We start from the raw sequence: 21,866 nt of genomic DNA on the forward strand, positions 1-21,866 counted from the left end.
CATATCCTATTGGATAGCTATCAGAGTATGGACTAATCAAATTGTATAGGCGTGGCTTAAAAAATCTTTAATGCTTTATATAAAAAGGCACAATTGTACCGGCGCTCACATACATTACAATACTTGTGAGGTTAACACACGTGTTATCCGTTCGTTAAAATATTGTAAATAATTTTTTATTAAAATGACTGGCAGAGGAAAAGGTGGAAAGGGTCTTGGAAAAGGGGGTGCAAAACGTCATAGAAAAGTTTTGCGTGATAATATCCAAGGTATTACAAAACCTGCAATTCGTCGTTTAGCACGACGAGGTGGAGTAAAACGTATCTCTGGTTTAATTTATGAAGAAACACGTGGTGTACTTAAAGTATTCCTTGAAAATGTTATTCGGGATGCTGTTACATATACTGAACACGCAAAACGTAAAACAGTTACAGCTATGGATGTTGTATATGCATTAAAACGACAAGGTCGTACTTTGTATGGTTTTGGAGGTTAAGAAAATATAATAATTTACTTAAAATATTTAGTAAATTTATTAAAGAATATTTAATACATCCGATAAATTTAAACAGGCTTTCCTTTTTGGGAAGCCACTAATTTTATTTATATAAGAGTAAATAAATTTGTTAATAAATATAACATATTATATAATTTGTTTACAACAAATTATTTTGTTTATAACATACATTACCAAATATTTTTATTTATTTTTTTTTTTTTTATTGTAATATATCTGCAATAATAAATTATAATTTGTATATTATCTATTTTATTTTACAATAACTTATTGAATTTTTGAAAAAATTTTATTATAAATTAATATACTATTATATTTTTTATATATACAAGTTAAGAGTAACAAGTATCGATAGGAGATTATCGAATTTATAACTAATAAAACATTTCGCCTTAATCAAAGAAAATAAAGATTTTGCTATACCATTTTTTATACTTTCAATAAATAATTTATTATTAAATTTTTATTATTTCATTTATTTTTTAAAATTATTAAAAATATTTTTCTAATAATTATAAGCGTACATAAACAAGTAGTAAATGTAAAATGAAAATAATAAAGGTAATGTAATGCATTTGCATTACACTGATTTACGATATATATTCCGCGATATCCTTTATTATATTTAAAATTAATAATATTGATATACTAATAATAGATATATTCAAGCTATTAATATATAAAATTTTATATTAAATATGATATTAATAATTGTTTATTTTATTTTTTTGTATATATAAAAATAATTTACTCTTATTTAAAAAATTTGATGGCTCTCTTAAAAAGAGAGCCGTTTTTATATGTTGATGTATTTTTATGTTATCAATTAAATAATATTTTCGATTTATTTATTTTGAACTTGTATATTTTGTAACAGCTTTAGTACCTTCACTAACAGCGTGCTTTGCCAATTCACCAGGTAATAATAATCGAACTGCGGTTTGAATTTCCCGACTTGTGATTGTTGAACGTTTATTATAATGTGCTAAACGTGATGCTTCAGCAGCAATACGTTCAAAAATATCATTAACAAAACTGTTCATGATACTCATAGCTTTACTAGAGATACCAGTATCAGGATGCACTTGTTTTAATACTTTGTAAATGTAAATTGCATATGATTCCTTGCGCTTCCTCTTCTTTTTCTTATCACTCTTTGATATATTTTTTTGAGCTTTGCCAGCTTTTTTTGCTGCTTTTCCACTTGTTTTTGGTGGCATTGTTACAAACAATTAATATACACAGATAGTTACAGAACACCAGTCAGTATATGTATGAGCGTGTCGTGTATACAACTAGCGTATTATATACGCGAAGATGGATATAACAATAAAAATGAATACTACTCTCTGATTGGCTAAAAATAATACTATAAGGTGATTGGTTTATTTTTAAAGTTTTATATTTTATAAATATTATAAATTAAAATACCCAAATAACATTTTAAACATTTATGTTACAATCCCCGTAACGTACACATCTGTGTGATTATATTTACAAAAAAAAATATTAATTAAATAAATTTATTCGCTATGTCTGGACGAGGTAAAGGTGGTAAAGTAAAGGGAAAGGCAAAGTCAAGATCAAGCCGAGCAGGATTACAATTTCCTGTTGGAAGAATTCACAGATTATTACGAAAAGGAAATTATGCTGAACGAGTAGGTGCTGGTGCCCCAGTATATTTGGCTGCTGTTATGGAATATTTGGCTGCAGAAGTTCTCGAGTTAGCTGGTAATGCTGCCCGTGATAACAAAAAAACACGTATCATTCCACGTCATTTACAATTGGCAATTCGTAATGATGAAGAATTAAATAAATTATTATCTGGTGTAACAATTGCTCAAGGTGGTGTATTACCAAACATTCAAGCAGTGTTATTACCAAAGAAAACTGAAAAGAAAGCATAAATTAAAAACATTGCATTAATTTTTATAATAATAATACATCGATCATAGGCCTTTTAATAAAAGGCCACAAATTTATTTAAAATAAGAGTAAAAATTATTTTTATAAATAATATATTATAATATTTTTTTAAAGAATCAATTTAAATAATTATAAATTAATGATTCTTTTTTCTTTTTTTATATGTTATTATGGAAATAATTCATCATATTATGATGACATTTAGGTAACATATTATAAGAATATTCATAAAATATTATCAAAATAATATTGTATTATGATGATATTTAGACAAAATATTATAAGAATATACACAAAATATTATCAAAATAATATCATTAGATAACAAAACTGTTCATGATACTCATACCTTTACTAGAGATAAAAGTATCAGGATGCACTTGTATTAATACATATTATCACAACATCACAAAATATTTTTTAAAAGGAAAAATTTTTTTAAAATTATTATAAAATTTGATTGAATTAAATTTCAATTTATTTTTTTAATAATTAAAGAAAAAAAAAAAACAAAGCATATAAACTTTCTATTGAAAATGTTATTTTAAACTAGATGGCCAAGTGAACTTCGTTACACAAACAATATATGACGTATTCGTTATTTAAATAATCAGTATCCTTTGATATTATATCAATACGTTACTCTCTTCTTTTGATACATATTAATAAAATTTCAATTTATAAGATTTTATGTCAATTATATAAATAATATTATAAATTTTCTAAATACATAAGTTAAGTAACAAAAAATTTGAATAACAAGATAAATTTATATATTATGTTTTAATACTCGATACTATAATATATCGCATCCGTTACCAATTATTCGGTATCCTTTGATTTATACACAGAATGAACTAAAAATATATATCAAATTTATTTTATTTATTTATATATTTAATATTATTATTATTATTTTATATTACAAAGTTTCTTAACGAAGCTTACAATGATTTCTCATATCGTACTTAACAAAATTATTTAGATCATATAAAATTTAAATTGTTAAAAAATTTGTATATTTATTATTATTATTATTTATTTTTATTAAAATTACATAACATAAAATTAATAATATTTTAATAATTATATAAATTAATTCTTATTTAAAATAATCTTATATTAATCTCAACAAATACTCTAATAATATATTTTGTCATAAATTTTTTTATATTTAAAATAAATATTATAATATATAAATACTTATATCAGTATAAAATTTCTTTATATAATTATGAAAAAATTAATTTAATAGTTAATTATTGATATTAATGCATAAATAAAAGTATTTTCTAATGAAATATATTTTGTCAATGTTCGATTAACACATTTCATAATAATACGTTTTCATTATTGACAAAAAAAGTTTTTCTAAAAATGAAATCTTATACTATAATATATATATTTATATATTAAATTTTTTAATTATTTATATACTAATAATTTATAATAAATCGATATTAAATAAAAAATAAAAATATATACTTTTTAAGTTTACCTTAAAAATATTATTGTTTTGTATGATTGAAATAATTAATATTAAACTATGTTTATTAATAATTGTTAATAAAAAAATTAAATATATTTTAATTTATAAAATAAATATTATTATTAAATTTATAATTTATTATTTTATATATTATAGAAATTGAAAAAATAAATCATGTTTACTACGACAGTAAATTAGAAATACTATTTAATTTTTATGTGTTTTCTACATGGTACTTTGACTTACATAGGGACTTATATTATTGTGAATAATGATATAATTGAAAACCTTTATTTTTTATTTGATAGAATTATTATATTTTATCATTTAAATATTTATAATAAATACATTATTTTTATAAAGTAAAAAAATATGGCCGAAGAAAATTCTACAGCTGTTGCAGCAACTGCGGTTACTGCTGCTTCTACAACACCAACAAAAAAAGCAACAGCTTCTGGTGCTAAACGTACAAAACAACATTCAAAACCAACACATCCACGTACATCAGAAATGGTTGTTAACGCAATTAAAAATTTAAAAGAACGTGGTGGTTCATCATTACAAGCAATTAAAAAATATTTAGCTGCAAATTATAAAGTGGATTCTGATAAAATTTCACCATTTATTAAAAAATATTTAAAAGCTGCTGTAACTGAGGGAGCCTTGGTACAAACTAAAGGTAAAGGTGCATCTGGTTCATTCAAATTGGCTGCTTCCGCTTCATCTAATTCTTCAGCTAAATCAAAAGTATCCAAAAAAGAAAGTGGAGCAAAAGGTTCAGCAAAGAGTGCTAAAAGTAAACGGGCACCAAAAGAAAAGAAAGCCACAACTACATCATTGGCAGCCAAAAAGCCTAAAGCAAAAAAAGCGACTCCATCATCATCAACTGCTGCTAAAAAAGTTACTGCAAAATCATCAGCGGCATCAAAAAAAGCACCAGTTAAAGCAAAACCAGCAAAAAGTACAAAATCCGCTGCCAAAAGTAGCCCTGCTCGTAAACCGAAAGCACCAAAAGCTAAGAAAGCTTCTGTTGCCAAATCATCTCCTACAAAAATTAAAAAAGCAGCACCAAAAAAGAAATGATCTGTTACTTTAATAATATATTGAAATATTTCATTATTTTTGCTAAAAAATGAAAATAACATAGGCCTTAATACAGGCCACAAATTAATATTTGATAAGAGTAAATTATTTTTTGTATAAATATTTTATAAAATAATAGTTAAGAAACATTTGCCACAGTCAGTACCACGGATGGGTGGCCACTTGAGAATACTGTGTGCGGTTGCATTTTTATTTAAAATATATGGTATAATAAATAAGTATATATTTAAATTGATTACTTCATTGAAAATTTTAATAATATACTTTAATATTAATGATATTTATGAAAAATATATATTTGTAAAAATTTTCATTTATTACTGGCAACAGCCATACCACGTTGAAAACACCGGTTCTCGTCCGATCACCGAAGTTAAGCAACATTGGGCACAGTCAGTACTTGGATGGGTGACCGCTTGGGAACACTGTGTGCGGTTGCCTTTTTATATTAAAAATATAAATTATTTTTCTTCTTTTCTTTTTTTTTACACACCATATATAAATATATGTTATTTAGAAATGTAAACCTTTTATATTATTCGTCAACAAATAAATATTATTTTTTGTATAAAATTTTATTGCATTTATAACTCATATCATGGTTACTTTAAAGCGAGAAGTTTTTTTAATATTTCAAATGAATATAAAATAATATAAATTTTATGAAATTTATTTATTTTTAGAAATAGCAATCGCTTATAATTATAACAAAATTTTAATAATGTTTAATTTTATTTCAATAATTTATATATATATATATATATATATTTTTTAATAAAAATAATATACTCTTATTTAATAATATATGTTGGTCCTATATATAGGACCGAAAATATTTCTTATTTGTTTTTTTTTTTTTTAAATTGTCATTTAAAACGCTTATGCACGTTCTCCACGAATACGTCTTGCCAATTGTATATCCTTAGGCATAATTGTAACACGCTTTGCATGAATTGCGCATAAATTGGTATCTTCAAATAAACCTACTAAATAGGCTTCACTAGCTTCTTGTAATGCCATAACAGCTGAACTTTGGAAACGTAAATCGGTTTTAAAATCTTGTGCAATTTCACGTACTAAACGTTGGAATGGTAATTTACGAATTAACAATTCAGTACTTTTTTGATAACGACGAATTTCTCGTAAAGCTACTGTACCAGGACGATATCTGTGTGGTTTTTTTACTCCACCAGTTGCTGGTGCACTTTTACGTGCAGCTTTCGTTGCTAATTGTTTTCTTGGTGCTTTACCACCAGTTGATTTACGTGCAGTTTGCTTGGTTCTAGCCATTTTCAAATAATAATGTTTTTACAAAAAAACACACAATTTTAAAAATTATATTCGACAATTTGATACTACAAAGTCAAATGTTTAAATGCGAAATAAATGTGTTGTATTTATATTTATATGAAATTTCAAAATTTTTGTTGTCATATCCTATTGGATAGCTATCAGAGTATGGACTAATCAAATTGTATAGGCGTGGCTTAAAAAATCTTTAATGCTTTATATAAAAAGGCACAATTGTACCGGCGCTCACATACATTACAATACTTGTGAGGTTAACACACGTGTTATCCGTTCGTTAAAATATTGTAAATAATTTTTTATTAAAATGACTGGCAGAGGAAAAGGTGGAAAGGGTCTTGGAAAAGGGGGTGCAAAACGTCATAGAAAAGTTTTGCGTGATAATATCCAAGGTATTACAAAACCTGCAATTCGTCGTTTAGCACGACGAGGTGGAGTAAAACGTATCTCTGGTTTAATTTATGAAGAAACACGTGGTGTACTTAAAGTATTCCTTGAAAATGTTATTCGGGATGCTGTTACATATACTGAACACGCAAAACGTAAAACAGTTACAGCTATGGATGTTGTATATGCATTAAAACGACAAGGTCGTACTTTGTATGGTTTTGGAGGTTAAGAAAATATAATAATTTACTTAAAATATTTAGTAAATTTATTAAAGAATATTTAATACATCCGATAAATTTAAACAGGCTTTCCTTTTTGGGAAGCCACTAATTTTATTTATATAAGAGTAAATAAATTTGTTAATAAATATAACATATTATATAATTTGTTTACAACAAATTATTTTGTTTATAACATACATTACCAAATATTTTTATTTATTTTTTTTTTTTTTATTGTAATATATCTGCAATAATAAATTATAATTTGTATATTATCTATTTTATTTTACAATAACTTATTGAATTTTTGAAAAAATTTTATTATAAATTAATATACTATTATATTTTTTATATATACAAGTTAAGAGTAACAAGTATCGATAGGAGATTATCGAATTTATAACTAATAAAACATTTCGCCTTAATCAAAGAAAATAAAGATTTTGCTATACCATTTTTTATACTTTCAATAAATAATTTATTATTAAATTTTTATTATTTCATTTATTTTTTAAAATTATTAAAAATATTTTTCTAATAATTATAAGCGTACATAAACAAGTAGTAAATGTAAAATGAAAATAATAAAGGTAATGTAATGCATTTGCATTACACTGATTTACGATATATATTCCGCGATATCCTTTATTATATTTAAAATTAATAATATTGATATACTAATAATAGATATATTCAAGCTATTAATATATAAAATTTTATATTAAATATGATATTAATAATTGTTTATTTTATTTTTTTGTATATATAAAAATAATTTACTCTTATTTAAAAAATTTGATGGCTCTCTTAAAAAGAGAGCCATTTTTATATGTTGATGTATTTTTATGTTATCAATTAAATAATATTTTCGATTTATTTATTTTGAACTTGTATATTTTGTAACAGCTTTAGTACCTTCACTAACAGCGTGCTTTGCCAATTCACCAGGTAATAATAATCGAACTGCGGTTTGAATTTCCCGACTTGTGATTGTTGAACGTTTATTATAATGTGCTAAACGTGATGCTTCAGCAGCAATACGTTCAAAAATATCATTAACAAAACTGTTCATGATACTCATAGCTTTACTAGAGATACCAGTATCAGGATGCACTTGTTTTAATACTTTGTAAATGTAAATTGCATATGATTCCTTGCGCTTCCTCTTCTTTTTCTTATCACTCTTTGATATATTTTTTTGAGCTTTGCCAGCTTTTTTTGCTGCTTTTCCACTTGTTTTTGGTGGCATTGTTACAAACAATTAATATACACAGATAGTTACAGAACACCAGTCAGTATATGTATGAGCGTGTCGTGTATACAACTAGCGTATTATATACGCGAAGATGGATATAACAATAAAAATGAATACTACTCTCTGATTGGCTAAAAATAATACTATAAGGTGATTGGTTTATTTTTAAAGTTTTATATTTTATAAATATTATAAATTAAAATACCCAAATAACATTTTAAACATTTATGTTACAATCCCCGTAACGTACACATCTGTGTGATTATATTTACAAAAAAAAATATTAATTAAATAAATTTATTCGCTATGTCTGGACGAGGTAAAGGTGGTAAAGTAAAGGGAAAGGCAAAGTCAAGATCAAGCCGAGCAGGATTACAATTTCCTGTTGGAAGAATTCACAGATTATTACGAAAAGGAAATTATGCTGAACGAGTAGGTGCTGGTGCCCCAGTATATTTGGCTGCTGTTATGGAATATTTGGCTGCAGAAGTTCTCGAGTTAGCTGGTAATGCTGCCCGTGATAACAAAAAAACACGTATCATTCCACGTCATTTACAATTGGCAATTCGTAATGATGAAGAATTAAATAAATTATTATCTGGTGTAACAATTGCTCAAGGTGGTGTATTACCAAACATTCAAGCAGTGTTATTACCAAAGAAAACTGAAAAGAAAGCATAAATTAAAAACATTGCATTAATTTTTATAATAATAATACATCGATCATAGGCCTTTTAATAAAAGGCCACAAATTTATTTAAAATAAGAGTAAAAATTATTTTTATAAATAATATATTATAATATTTTTTTAAAGAATCAATTTAAATAATTATAAATTAATGATTCTTTTTTTTTTTTTCTTTTTTTATATGTTATTATGGAAATAATTCATCATATTATGATGACATTTAGGTAACATATTATAAGAATATTCATAAAATATTATCAAAATAATATTGTATTATGATGATATTTAGACAAAATATTATAAGAATATACACAAAATATTATCAAAATAATATCATTAGATAACAAAACTGTTCATGATACTCATACCTTTACTAGAGATAAAAGTATCAGGATGCACTTGTATTAATACATATTATCACAACATCACAAAATATTTTTTAAAAGGAAAAATTTTTTTAAAATTATTATAAAATTTGATTGAATTAAATTTCAATTTATTTTTTTAATAATTAAAGAAAAAAAAAAAACAAAGCATATAAACTTTCTATTGAAAATGTTATTTTAAACTAGATGGCCAAGTGAACTTCGTTACACAAACAATATATGACGTATTCGTTATTTAAATAATCAGTATCCTTTGATATTATATCAATACGTTACTCTCTTCTTTTGATACATATTAATAAAATTTCAATTTATAAGATTTTATGTCAATTATATAAATAATATTATAAATTTTCTAAATACATAAGTTAAGTAACAAAAAATTTGAATAACAAGATAAATTTATATATTATGTTTTAATACTCGATACTATAATATATCGCATCCGTTACCAATTATTCGGTATCCTTTGATTTATACACAGAATGAACTAAAAATATATATCAAATTTATTTTATTTATTTATATATTTAATATTATTATTATTATTTTATATTACAAAGTTTCTTAACGAAGCTTACAATGATTTCTCATATCGTACTTAACAAAATTATTTAGATCATATAAAATTTAAATTGTTAAAAAATTTGTATATTTATTATTATTATTATTTATTTTTATTAAAATTACATAACATAAAATTAATAATATTTTAATAATTATATAAATTAATTCTTATTTAAAATAATCTTATATTAATCTCAACAAATACTCTAATAATATATTTTGTCATAAATTTTTTTATATTTAAAATAAATATTATAATATATAAATACTTATATCAGTATAAAATTTCTTTATATAATTATGAAAAAATTAATTTAATAGTTAATTATTGATATTAATGCATAAATAAAAGTATTTTCTAATGAAATATATTTTGTCAATGTTCGATTAACACATTTCATAATAATACGTTTTCATTATTGACAAAAAAAGTTTTTCTAAAAATGAAATCTTATACTATAATATATATATTTATATATTAAATTTTTTAATTATTTATATACTAATAATTTATAATAAATCGATATTAAATAAAAAATAAAAATATATACTTTTTAAGTTTACCTTAAAAATATTATTGTTTTGTATGATTGAAATAATTAATATTAAACTATGTTTATTAATAATTGTTAATAAAAAAATTAAATATATTTTAATTTATAAAATAAATATTATTATTAAATTTATAATTTATTATTTTATATATTATAGAAATTGAAAAAATAAATCATGTTTACTACGACAGTAAATTAGAAATACTATTTAATTTTTATGTGTTTTCTACATGGTACTTTGACTTACATAGGGACTTATATTATTGTGAATAATGATATAATTGAAAACCTTTATTTTTTATTTGATAGAATTATTATATTTTATCATTTAAATATTTATAATAAATACATTATTTTTATAAAGTAAAAAAATATGGCCGAAGAAAATTCTACAGCTGTTGCAGCAACTGCGGTTACTGCTGCTTCTACAACACCAACAAAAAAAGCAACAGCTTCTGGTGCTAAACGTACAAAACAACATTCAAAACCAACACATCCACGTACATCAGAAATGGTTGTTAACGCAATTAAAAATTTAAAAGAACGTGGTGGTTCATCATTACAAGCAATTAAAAAATATTTAGCTGCAAATTATAAAGTGGATTCTGATAAAATTTCACCATTTATTAAAAAATATTTAAAAGCTGCTGTAACTGAGGGAGCCTTGGTACAAACTAAAGGTAAAGGTGCATCTGGTTCATTCAAATTGGCTGCTTCCGCTTCATCTAATTCTTCAGCTAAATCAAAAGTATCCAAAAAAGAAAGTGGAGCAAAAGGTTCAGCAAAGAGTGCTAAAAGTAAACGGGCACCAAAAGAAAAGAAAGCCACAACTACATCATTGGCAGCCAAAAAGCCTAAAGCAAAAAAAGCGACTCCATCATCATCAACTGCTGCTAAAAAAGTTACTGCAAAATCATCAGCGGCATCAAAAAAAGCACCAGTTAAAGCAAAACCAGCAAAAAGTACAAAATCCGCTGCCAAAAGTAGCCCTGCTCGTAAACCGAAAGCACCAAAAGCTAAGAAAGCTTCTGTTGCCAAATCATCTCCTACAAAAATTAAAAAAGCAGCACCAAAAAAGAAATGATCTGTTACTTTAATAATATATTGAAATATTTCATTATTTTTGCTAAAAAATGAAAATAACATAGGCCTTAATACAGGCCACAAATTAATATTTGATAAGAGTAAATTATTTTTTGTATAAATATTTTATAAAATAATAGTTAAGAAACATTTGCCACAGTCAGTACCACGGATGGGTGGCCACTTGAGAATACTGTGTGCGGTTGCATTTTTATTTAAAATATATGGTATAATAAATAAGTATATATTTAAATTGATTACTTCATTGAAAATTTTAATAATATACTTTAATATTAATGATATTTATGAACAATATATATTTGTAAAAATTTTCATTTATTACTGGCAACAGCCATACCACGTTGAAAACACCGGTTCTCGTCCGATCACCGAAGTTAAGCAACATTGGGCACAGTCAGTACTTGGATGGGTGACCGCTTGGGAACACTGTGTGCGGTTGCCTTTTTATATTAAAAATATAAATTATTTTTCTTCTTTTCTTTTTTTTTACACACCATATATAAATATATGTTATTTAGAAATGTAAACCTTTTATATTATTCGTCAACAAATAAATATTATTTTTTGTATAAAATTTTATTGCATTTATAACTCATATCATGGTTACTTTAAAGCGAGAAGTTTTTTTAATATTTCAAATGAATATAAAATAATATAAATTTTATGAAATTTATTTATTTTTAGAAATAGCAATCGCTTATAATTATAACAAAATTTTAATAATGTTTAATTTTATTTCAATAATTTATATATATATATATATATATATATTTTTAATAAAAATAATATACTCTTATTTAATAATATATGTTGGTCCTATATATAGGACCGAAAATATTTCTTATTTGTTTTTTTTTTTTTTAAATTGTCATTTAAAACGCTTATGCACGTTCTCCACGAATACGTCTTGCCAATTGTATATCCTTAGGCATAATTGTAACACGCTTTGCATGAATTGCGCATAAATTGGTATCTTCAAATAAACCTACTAAATAGGCTTCACTAGCTTCTTGTAATGCCATAACAGCTGAACTTTGGAAACGTAAATCGGTTTTAAAATCTTGTGCAATTTCACGTACTAAACGTTGGAATGGTAATTTACGAATTAACAATTCAGTACTTTTTTGATAACGACGAATTTCTCGTAAAGCTACTGTACCAGGACGATATCTGTGTGGTTTTTTTACTCCACCAGTTGCTGGTGCACTTTTACGTGCAGCTTTCGTTGCTAATTGTTTTCTTGGTGCTTTACCACCAGTTGATTTACGTGCAGTTTGCTTGGTTCTAGCCATTTTCAAATAATAATGTTTTTACAAAAAAACACACAATTTTAAAAATTATATTCGACAATTTGATACTACAAAGTCAAATGTTTAAATGCGAAATAAATGTGTTGTATTTATATTTATATGAAATTTCAAAATTTTTGTTGTCATATCCTATTGGATAGCTATCAGAGTATGGACTAATCAAATTGTATAGGCGTGGCTTAAAAAATCTTTAATGCTTTATATAAAAAGGCACAATTGTACCGGCGCTCACATACATTACAATACTTGTGAGGTTAACACACGTGTTATCCGTTCGTTAAAATATTGTAAATAATTTTTTATTAAAATGACTGGCAGAGGAAAAGGTGGAAAGGGTCTTGGAAAAGGGGGTGCAAAACGTCATAGAAAAGTTTTGCGTGATAATATCCAAGGTATTACAAAACCTGCAATTCGTCGTTTAGCACGACGAGGTGGAGTAAAACGTATCTCTGGTTTAATTTATGAAGAAACACGTGGTGTGCTTAAAGTATTCCTTGAAAATGTTATTCGGGATGCTGTTACATATACTGAACACGCAAAACGTAAAACAGTTACAGCTATGGATGTTGTATATGCATTAAAACGACAAGGTCGTACTTTGTATGGTTTTGGAGGTTAAGAAAATATAATAATTTACTTAAAATATTTAGTAAATTTATTAAAGAATATTTAATACATCCGATAAATTTAAACAGGCTTTCCTTTTTGGGAAGCCACTAATTTTATTTATATAAGAGTAAATAAATTTGTTAATAAATATAACATATTATATAATTTGTTTACAACAAATTATTTTGTTTATAACATACATTACCAAATATTTTTATTTATTTTTTTTTTTTTTATTGTAATATATCTGCAATAATAAATTATAATTTGTATATTATCTATTTTATTTTACAATAACTTATTGAATTTTTGAAAAAATTTTATTATAAATTAATATACTATTATATTTTTTATATATACAAGTTAAGAGTAACAAGTATCGATAGGAGATTATCGAATTTATAACTAATAAAACATTTCGCCTTAATCAAAGAAAATAAAGATTTTGCTATACCATTTTTTATACTTTCAATAAATAATTTATTATTAAATTTTTATTATTTCATTTATTTTTTAAAATTATTAAAAATATTTTTCTAATAATTATAAGCGTACATAAACAAGTAGTAAATGTAAAATGAAAATAATAAAGGTAATGTAATGCATTTGCATTACACTGATTTACGATATATATTCCGCGATATCCTTTATTATATTTAAAATTAATAATATTGATATACTAATAATAGATATATTCAAGCTATTAATATATAAAATTTTATATTAAATATGATATTAATAATTGTTTATTTTATTTTTTTGTATATATAAAAATAATTTACTCTTATTTAAAAAATTTGATGGCTCTCTTAAAAAGAGAGCCGTTTTTATATGTTGATGTATTTTTATGTTATCAATTAAATAATATTTTCGATTTATTTATTTTGAACTTGTATATTTTGTAACAGCTTTAGTACCTTCACTAACAGCGTGCTTTGCCAATTCACCAGGTAATAATAATCGAACTGCGGTTTGAATTTCCCGACTTGTGATTGTTGAACGTTTATTATAATGTGCTAAACGTGATGCTTCAGCAGCAATACGTTCAAAAATATCATTAACAAAACTGTTCATGATACTCATAGCTTTACTAGAGATACCAGTATCAGGATGCACTTGTTTTAATACTTTGTAAATGTAAATTGCATATGATTCCTTGCGCTTCCTCTTCTTTTTCTTATCACTCTTTGATATATTTTTTTGAGCTTTGCCAGCTTTTTTTGCTGCTTTTCCACTTGTTTTTGGTGGCATTGTTACAAACAATTAATATACACAGATAGTTACAGAACACCAGTCAGTATATGTATGAGCGTGTCGTGTATACAACTAGCGTATTATATACGCGAAGATGGATATAACAATAAAAATGAATACTACTCTCTGATTGGCTAAAAATAATACTATAAGGTGATTGGTTTATTTTTAAAGTTTTATATTTTATAAATATTATAAATTAAAATACCCAAATAACATTTTAAACATTTATGTTACAATCCCCGTAACGTACACATCTGTGTGATTATATTTACAAAAAAAAATATTAATTAAATAAATTTATTCGCTATGTCTGGACGAGGTAAAGGTGGTAAAGTAAAGGGAAAGGCAAAGTCAAGATCAAGCCGAGCAGGATTACAATTTCCTGTTGGAAGAATTCACAGATTATTACGAAAAGGAAATTATGCTGAACGAGTAGGTGCTGGTGCCCCAGTATATTTGGCTGCTGTTATGGAATATTTGGCTGCAGAAGTTCTCGAGTTAGCTGGTAATGCTGCCCGTGATAACAAAAAAACACGTATCATTCCACGTCATTTACAATTGGCAATTCGTAATGATGAAGAATTAAATAAATTATTATCTGGTGTAACAATTGCTCAAGGTGGTGTATTACCAAACATTCAAGCAGTGTTATTACCAAAGAAAACTGAAAAGAAAGCATAAATTAAAAACATTGCATTAATTTTTATAATAATAATACATCGATCATAGGCCTTTTAATAAAAGGCCACAAATTTATTTAAAATAAGAGTAAAAATTATTTTTATAAATAATATATTATAATATTTTTTTAAAGAATCAATTTAAATAATTATAAATTAATGATTCTTTTTTTTTTTTTCTTTTTTTATATGTTATTATGGAAATAATTCATCATATTATGATGACATTTAGGTAACATATTATAAGAATATTCATAAAATATTATCAAAATAATATTGTATTATGATGATATTTAGACAAAATATTATAAGAATATACACAAAATATTATCAAAATAATATCATTAGATAACAAAACTGTTCATGATACTCATACCTTTACTAGAGATAAAAGTATCAGGATGCACTTGTATTAATACATATTATCACAACATCACAAAATATTTTTTAAAAGGAAAAATTTTTTTAAAATTATTATAAAATTTGATTGAATTAAATTTCAATTTATTTTTTTAATAATTAAAGAAAAAAAAAAAACAAAGCATATAAACTTTCTATTGAAAATGTTATTTTAAACTAGATGGCCAAGTGAACTTCGTTACACAAACAATATATGACGTATTCGTTATTTAAATAATCAGTATCCTTTGATATTATATCAATACGTTACTCTCTTCTTTTGATACATATTAATAAAATTTCAATTTATAAGATTTTATGTCAATTATATAAATAATATTATAAATTTTCTAAATACATAAGTTAAGTAACAAAAAATTTGAATAACAAGATAAATTTATATATTATGTTTTAATACTCGATACTATAATATATCGCATCCGTTACCAATTATTCGGTATCCTTTGATTTATACACAGAATGAACTAAAAATATATATCAAATTTATTTTATTTATTTATATATTTAATATTATTATTATTATTTTATATTACAAAGTTTCTTAACGAAGCTTACAATGATTTCTCATATCGTACTTAACAAAATTATTTAGATCATATAAAATTTAAATTGTTAAAAAATTTGTATATTTATTATTATTATTATTTATTTTTATTAAAATTACATAACATAAAATTAATAATATTTTAATAATTATATAAATTAATTCTTATTTAAAATAATCTTATATTAATCTCAACAAATACTCTAATAATATATTTTGTCATAAATTTTTTTATATTTAAAATAAATATTATAATATATAAATACTTATATCAGTATAAAATTTCTTTATATAATTATGAAAAAATTAATTTAATAGTTAATTATTGATATTAATGCATAAATAAAAGTATTTTCTAATGAAATATATTTTGTCAATGTTCGATTAACACATTTCATAATAATACGTTTTCATTATTGACAAAAAAAGTTTTTCTAAAAATGAAATCTTATACTATAATATATATATTTATATATTAAATTTTTTAATTATTTATATACTAATAATTTATAATAAATCGATATTAAATAAAAAATAAAAATATATACTTTTTAAGTTTACCTTAAAAATATTATTGTTTTGTATGATTGAAATAATTAATATTAAACTATGTTTATTAATAATTGTTAATAAAAAAATTAAATATATTTTAATTTATAAAATAAATATTATTATTAAATTTATAATTTATTATTTTATATATTATAGAAATTGAAAAAATAAATCATGTTTACTACGACAGTAAATTAGAAATACTATTTAATTTTTATGTGTTTTCTACATGGTACTTTGACTTACATAGGGACTTATATTATTGTGAATAATGATATAATTGAAAACCTTTATTTTTTATTTGATAGAATTATTATATTTTATCATTTAAATATTTATAATAAATACATTATTTTTATAAAGTAAAAAAATATGGCCGAAGAAAATTCTACAGCTGTTGCAGCAACTGCGGTTACTGCTGCTTCTACAACACCAACAAAAAAAGCAACAGCTTCTGGTGCTAAACGTACAAAACAACATTCAAAACCAACACATCCACGTACATCAGAAATGGTTGTTAACGCAATTAAAAATTTAAAAGAACGTGGTGGTTCATCATTACAAGCAATTAAAAAATATTTAGCTGCAAATTATAAAGTGGATTCTGATAAAATTTCACCATTTATTAAAAAATATTTAAAAGCTGCTGTAACTGAGGGAGCCTTGGTACAAACTAAAGGTAAAGGTGCATCTGGTTCATTCAAATTGGCTGCTTCCGCTTCATCTAATTCTTCAGCTAAATCAAAAGTATCCAAAAAAGAAAGTGGAGCAAAAGGTTCAGCAAAGAGTGCTAAAAGTAAACGGGCACCAAAAGAAAAGAAAGCCACAACTACATCATTGGCAGCCAAAAAGCCTAAAGCAAAAAAAGCGACTCCATCATCATCAACTGCTGCTAAAAAAGTTACTGCAAAATCATCAGCGGCATCAAAAAAAGCACCAGTTAAAGCAAAACCAGCAAAAAGTACAAAATCCGCTGCCAAAAGTAGCCCTGCTCGTAAACCGAAAGCACCAAAAGCTAAGAAAGCTTCTGTTGCCAAATCATCTCCTACAAAAATTAAAAAAGCAGCACCAAAAAAGAAATGATCTGTTACTTTAATAATATATTGAAATATTTCATTATTTTTGCTAAAAAATGAAAATAACATAGGCCTTAATACAGGCCACAAATTAATATTTGATAAGAGTAAATTATTTTTTGTATAAATATTTTATAAAATAATAGTTAAGAAACATTTGCCACAGTCAGTACCACGGATGGGTGGCCACTTGAGAATACTGTGTGCGGTTGCATTTTTATTTAAAATATATGGTATAATAAATAAGTATATATTTAAATTGATTACTTCATTGAAAATTTTAATAATATACTTTAATATTAATGATATTTATGAAAAATATATATTTGTAAAAATTTTCATTTATTACTGGCAACAGCCATACCACGTTGAAAACACCGGTTCTCGTCCGATCACCGAAGTTAAGCAACATTGGGCACAGTCAGTACTTGGATGGGTGACCGCTTGGGAACACTGTGTGCGGTTGCCTTTTTATATTAAAAATATAAATTATTTTTCTTCTTTTCTTTTTTTTTACACACCATATATAAATATATGTTATTTAGAAATGTAAACCTTTTATATTATTCGTCAACAAATAAATATTATTTTTTGTATAAAATTTTATTGCATTTATAACTCATATCATGGTTACTTTAAAGCGAGAAGTTTTTTTAATATTTCAAATGAATATAAAATAATATAAATTTTATGAAATTTATTTATTTTTAGAAATAGCAATCGCTTATAATTATAACAAAATTTTAATAATGTTTAATTTTATTTCAATAATTTATATATATATATATATATATATATTTTTTAATAAAAATAATATACTCTTATTTAATAATATATGTTGGTCCTATATATAGGACCGAAAATATTTCTTATTTGTTTTTTTTTTTTTTAAATTGTCATTTAAAACGCTTATGCACGTTCTCCACGAATACGTCTTGCCAATTGTATATCCTTAGGCATAATTGTAACACGCTTTGCATGAATTGCGCATAAATTGGTATCTTCAAATAAACCTACTAAATAGGCTTCACTAGCTTCTTGTAATGCCATAACAGCTGAACTTTGGAAACGTAAATCGGTTTTAAAATCTTGTGCAATTTCACGTACTAAACGTTGGAATGGTAATTTACGAATTAACAATTCAGTACTTTTTTGATAACGACGAATTTCTCGTAAAGCTACTGTACCAGGACGATATCTGTGTGGTTTTTTTACTCCACCAGTTGCTGGTGCACTTTTACGTGCAGCTTTCGTTGCTAATTGTTTTCTTGGTGCTTTACCACCAGTTGATTTACGTGCAGTTTGCTTGGTTCTAGCCATTTTCAAATAATAATGTTTTTACAAAAAAACACACAATTTTAAAAATTATATTCGACAATTTGATACTACAAAGTCAAATGTTTAAATGCGAAATAAATGTGTTGTATTTATATTTATATGAAATTTCAAAATTTTTGTTGTCATATCCTATTGGATAGCTATCAGAGTATGGACTAATCAAATTGTATAGGCGTGGCTTAAAAAATCTTTAATGCTTTATATAAAAAGGCACAATTGTACCGGCGCTCACATACATTACAATACTTGTGAGGTTAACACACGTGTTATCCGTTCGTTAAAATATTGTAAATAATTTTTTATTAAAATGACTGGCAGAGGAAAAGGTGGAAAGGGTCTTGGAAAAGGGGGTGCAAAACGTCATAGAAAAGTTTTGCGTGATAATATCCAAGGTATTACAAAACCTGCAATTCGTCGTTTAGCACGACGAGGTGGAGTAAAACGTATCTCTGGTTTAATTTATGAAGAAACACGTGGTGTACTTAAAGTATTCCTTGAAAATGTTATTCGGGATGCTGTTACATATACTGAACACGCAAAACGTAAAACAGTTACAGCTATGGATGTTGTATATGCATTAAAACGACAAGGTCGTACTTTGTATGGTTTTGGAGGTTAAGAAAATATAATAATTTACTTAAAATATTTAGTAAATTTATTAAAGAATATTTAATACATCCGATAAATTTAAACAGGCTTTCCTTTTTGGGAAGCCACTAATTTTATTTATATAAGAGTAAATAAATTTGTTAATAAATATAACATATTATATAATTTGTTTACAACAAATTATTTTGTTTATAACATACATTACCAAATATTTTTATTTATTTTTTTTTTTTTTATTGTAATATATCTGCAATAATAAATTATAATTTGTATATTATCTATTTTATTTTACAATAACTTATTGAATTTTTGAAAAAATTTTATTATAAATTAATATACTATTATATTTTTTATATATACAAGTTAAGAGTAACAAGTATCGATAGGAGATTATCGAATTTATAACTAATAAAACATTTCGCCTTAATCAAAGAAAATAAAGATTTTGCTATACCATTTTTTATACTTTCAATAAATAATTTATTATTAAATTTTTATTATTTCATTTATTTTTTAAAATTATTAAAAATATTTTTCTAATAATTATAAGCGTACATAAACAAGTAGTAAATGTAAAATGAAAATAATAAAGGTAATGTAATGCATTTGCATTACACTGATTTACGATATATATTCCGCGATATCCTTTATTATATTTAAAATTAATAATATTGATATACTAATAATAGATATATTCAAGCTATTAATATATAAAATTTTATATTAAATATGATATTAATAATTGTTTATTTTATTTTTTTGTATATATAAAAATAATTTACTCTTATTTAAAAAATTTGATGGCTCTCTTAAAAAGAGAGCCGTTTTTATATGTTGATGTATTTTTATGTTATCAATTAAATAATATTTTCGATTTATTTATTTTGAACTTGTATATTTTGTAACAGCTTTAGTACCTTCACTAACAGCGTGCTTTGCCAATTCACCAGGTAATAATAATCGAACTGCGGTTTGAATTTCCCGACTTGTGATTGTTGAACGTTTATTATAATGTGCTAAACGTGATGCTTCAGCAGCAATACGTTCAAAAATATCATTAACAAAACTGTTCATGATACTCATAGCTTTACTAGAGATACCAGTATCAGGATGCACTTGTTTTAATACTTTGTAAATGTAAATTGCATATGATTCCTTGCGCTTCCTCTTCTTTTTCTTATCACTCTTTGATATATTTTTTTGAGCTTTGCCAGCTTTTTTTGCTGCTTTTCCACTTGTTTTTGGTGGCATTGTTACAAACAATTAATATACACAGATAGTTACAGAACACCAGTCAGTATATGTATGAGCGTGTCGTGTATACAACTAGCGTATTATATACGCGAAGATGGATATAACAATAAAAATGAATACTACTCTCTGATTGGCTAAAAATAATACTATAAGGTGATTGGTTTATTTTTAAAGTTTTATATTTTATAAATATTATAAATTAAAATACCCAAATAACATTTTAAACATTTATGTTACAATCCCCGTAACGTACACATCTGTGTGATTATATTTACAAAAAAAAATATTAATTAAATAAATTTATTCGCTATGTCTGGACGAGGTAAAGGTGGTAAAGTAAAGGGAAAGGCAAAGTCAAGATCAAGCCGAGCAGGATTACAATTTCCTGTTGGAAGAATTCACAGATTATTACGAAAAGGAAATTATGCTGAACGAGTAGGTGCTGGTGCCCCAGTATATTTGGCTGCTGTTATGGAATATTTGGCTGCAGAAGTTCTCGAGTTAGCTGGTAATGCTGCCCGTGATAACAAAAAAACACGTATCATTCCACGTCATTTACAATTGGCAATTCGTAATGATGAAGAATTAAATAAATTATTATCTGGTGTAACAATTGCTCAAGGTGGTGTATTACCAAACATTCAAGCAGTGTTATTACCAAAGAAAACTGAAAAGAAAGCATAAATTAAAAACATTGCATTAATTTTT

At 24.4% G+C, this 21,866-nt stretch overlaps 3 non-coding genes across 3 annotated transcripts; all 3 read left to right on the plus strand.

Moving 5' to 3' along the window:
- Positions 1-5,358: 5,358 nt before the first annotated feature.
- LOC123303904 lies at positions 5,359-5,477 on the plus strand. Its single transcript, XR_006535976.1, has one exon. It is a non-coding gene; the product is annotated as a 5S ribosomal RNA (ribosomal RNA).
- Positions 5,478-11,832: 6,355 nt separating this feature from the next.
- LOC123303905 lies at positions 11,833-11,951 on the plus strand. The gene has a single exon (XR_006535977.1). It is a non-coding gene; the product is annotated as a 5S ribosomal RNA (ribosomal RNA).
- A 6,356-nt stretch (positions 11,952-18,307) lies between these two features.
- On the plus strand, positions 18,308-18,426 carry LOC123303906. The gene has a single exon (XR_006535978.1). It is a non-coding gene; the product is annotated as a 5S ribosomal RNA (ribosomal RNA).
- The last annotated feature ends 3,440 nt before the right edge of the window (positions 18,427-21,866 follow it).

This window comes from Chrysoperla carnea, assembly GCF_905475395.1.
Source record: "Chrysoperla carnea chromosome X unlocalized genomic scaffold, inChrCarn1.1 SUPER_X_unloc_157, whole genome shotgun sequence".
Lineage (NCBI taxonomy): Eukaryota > Metazoa > Arthropoda > Insecta > Neuroptera > Chrysopidae > Chrysoperla > Chrysoperla carnea.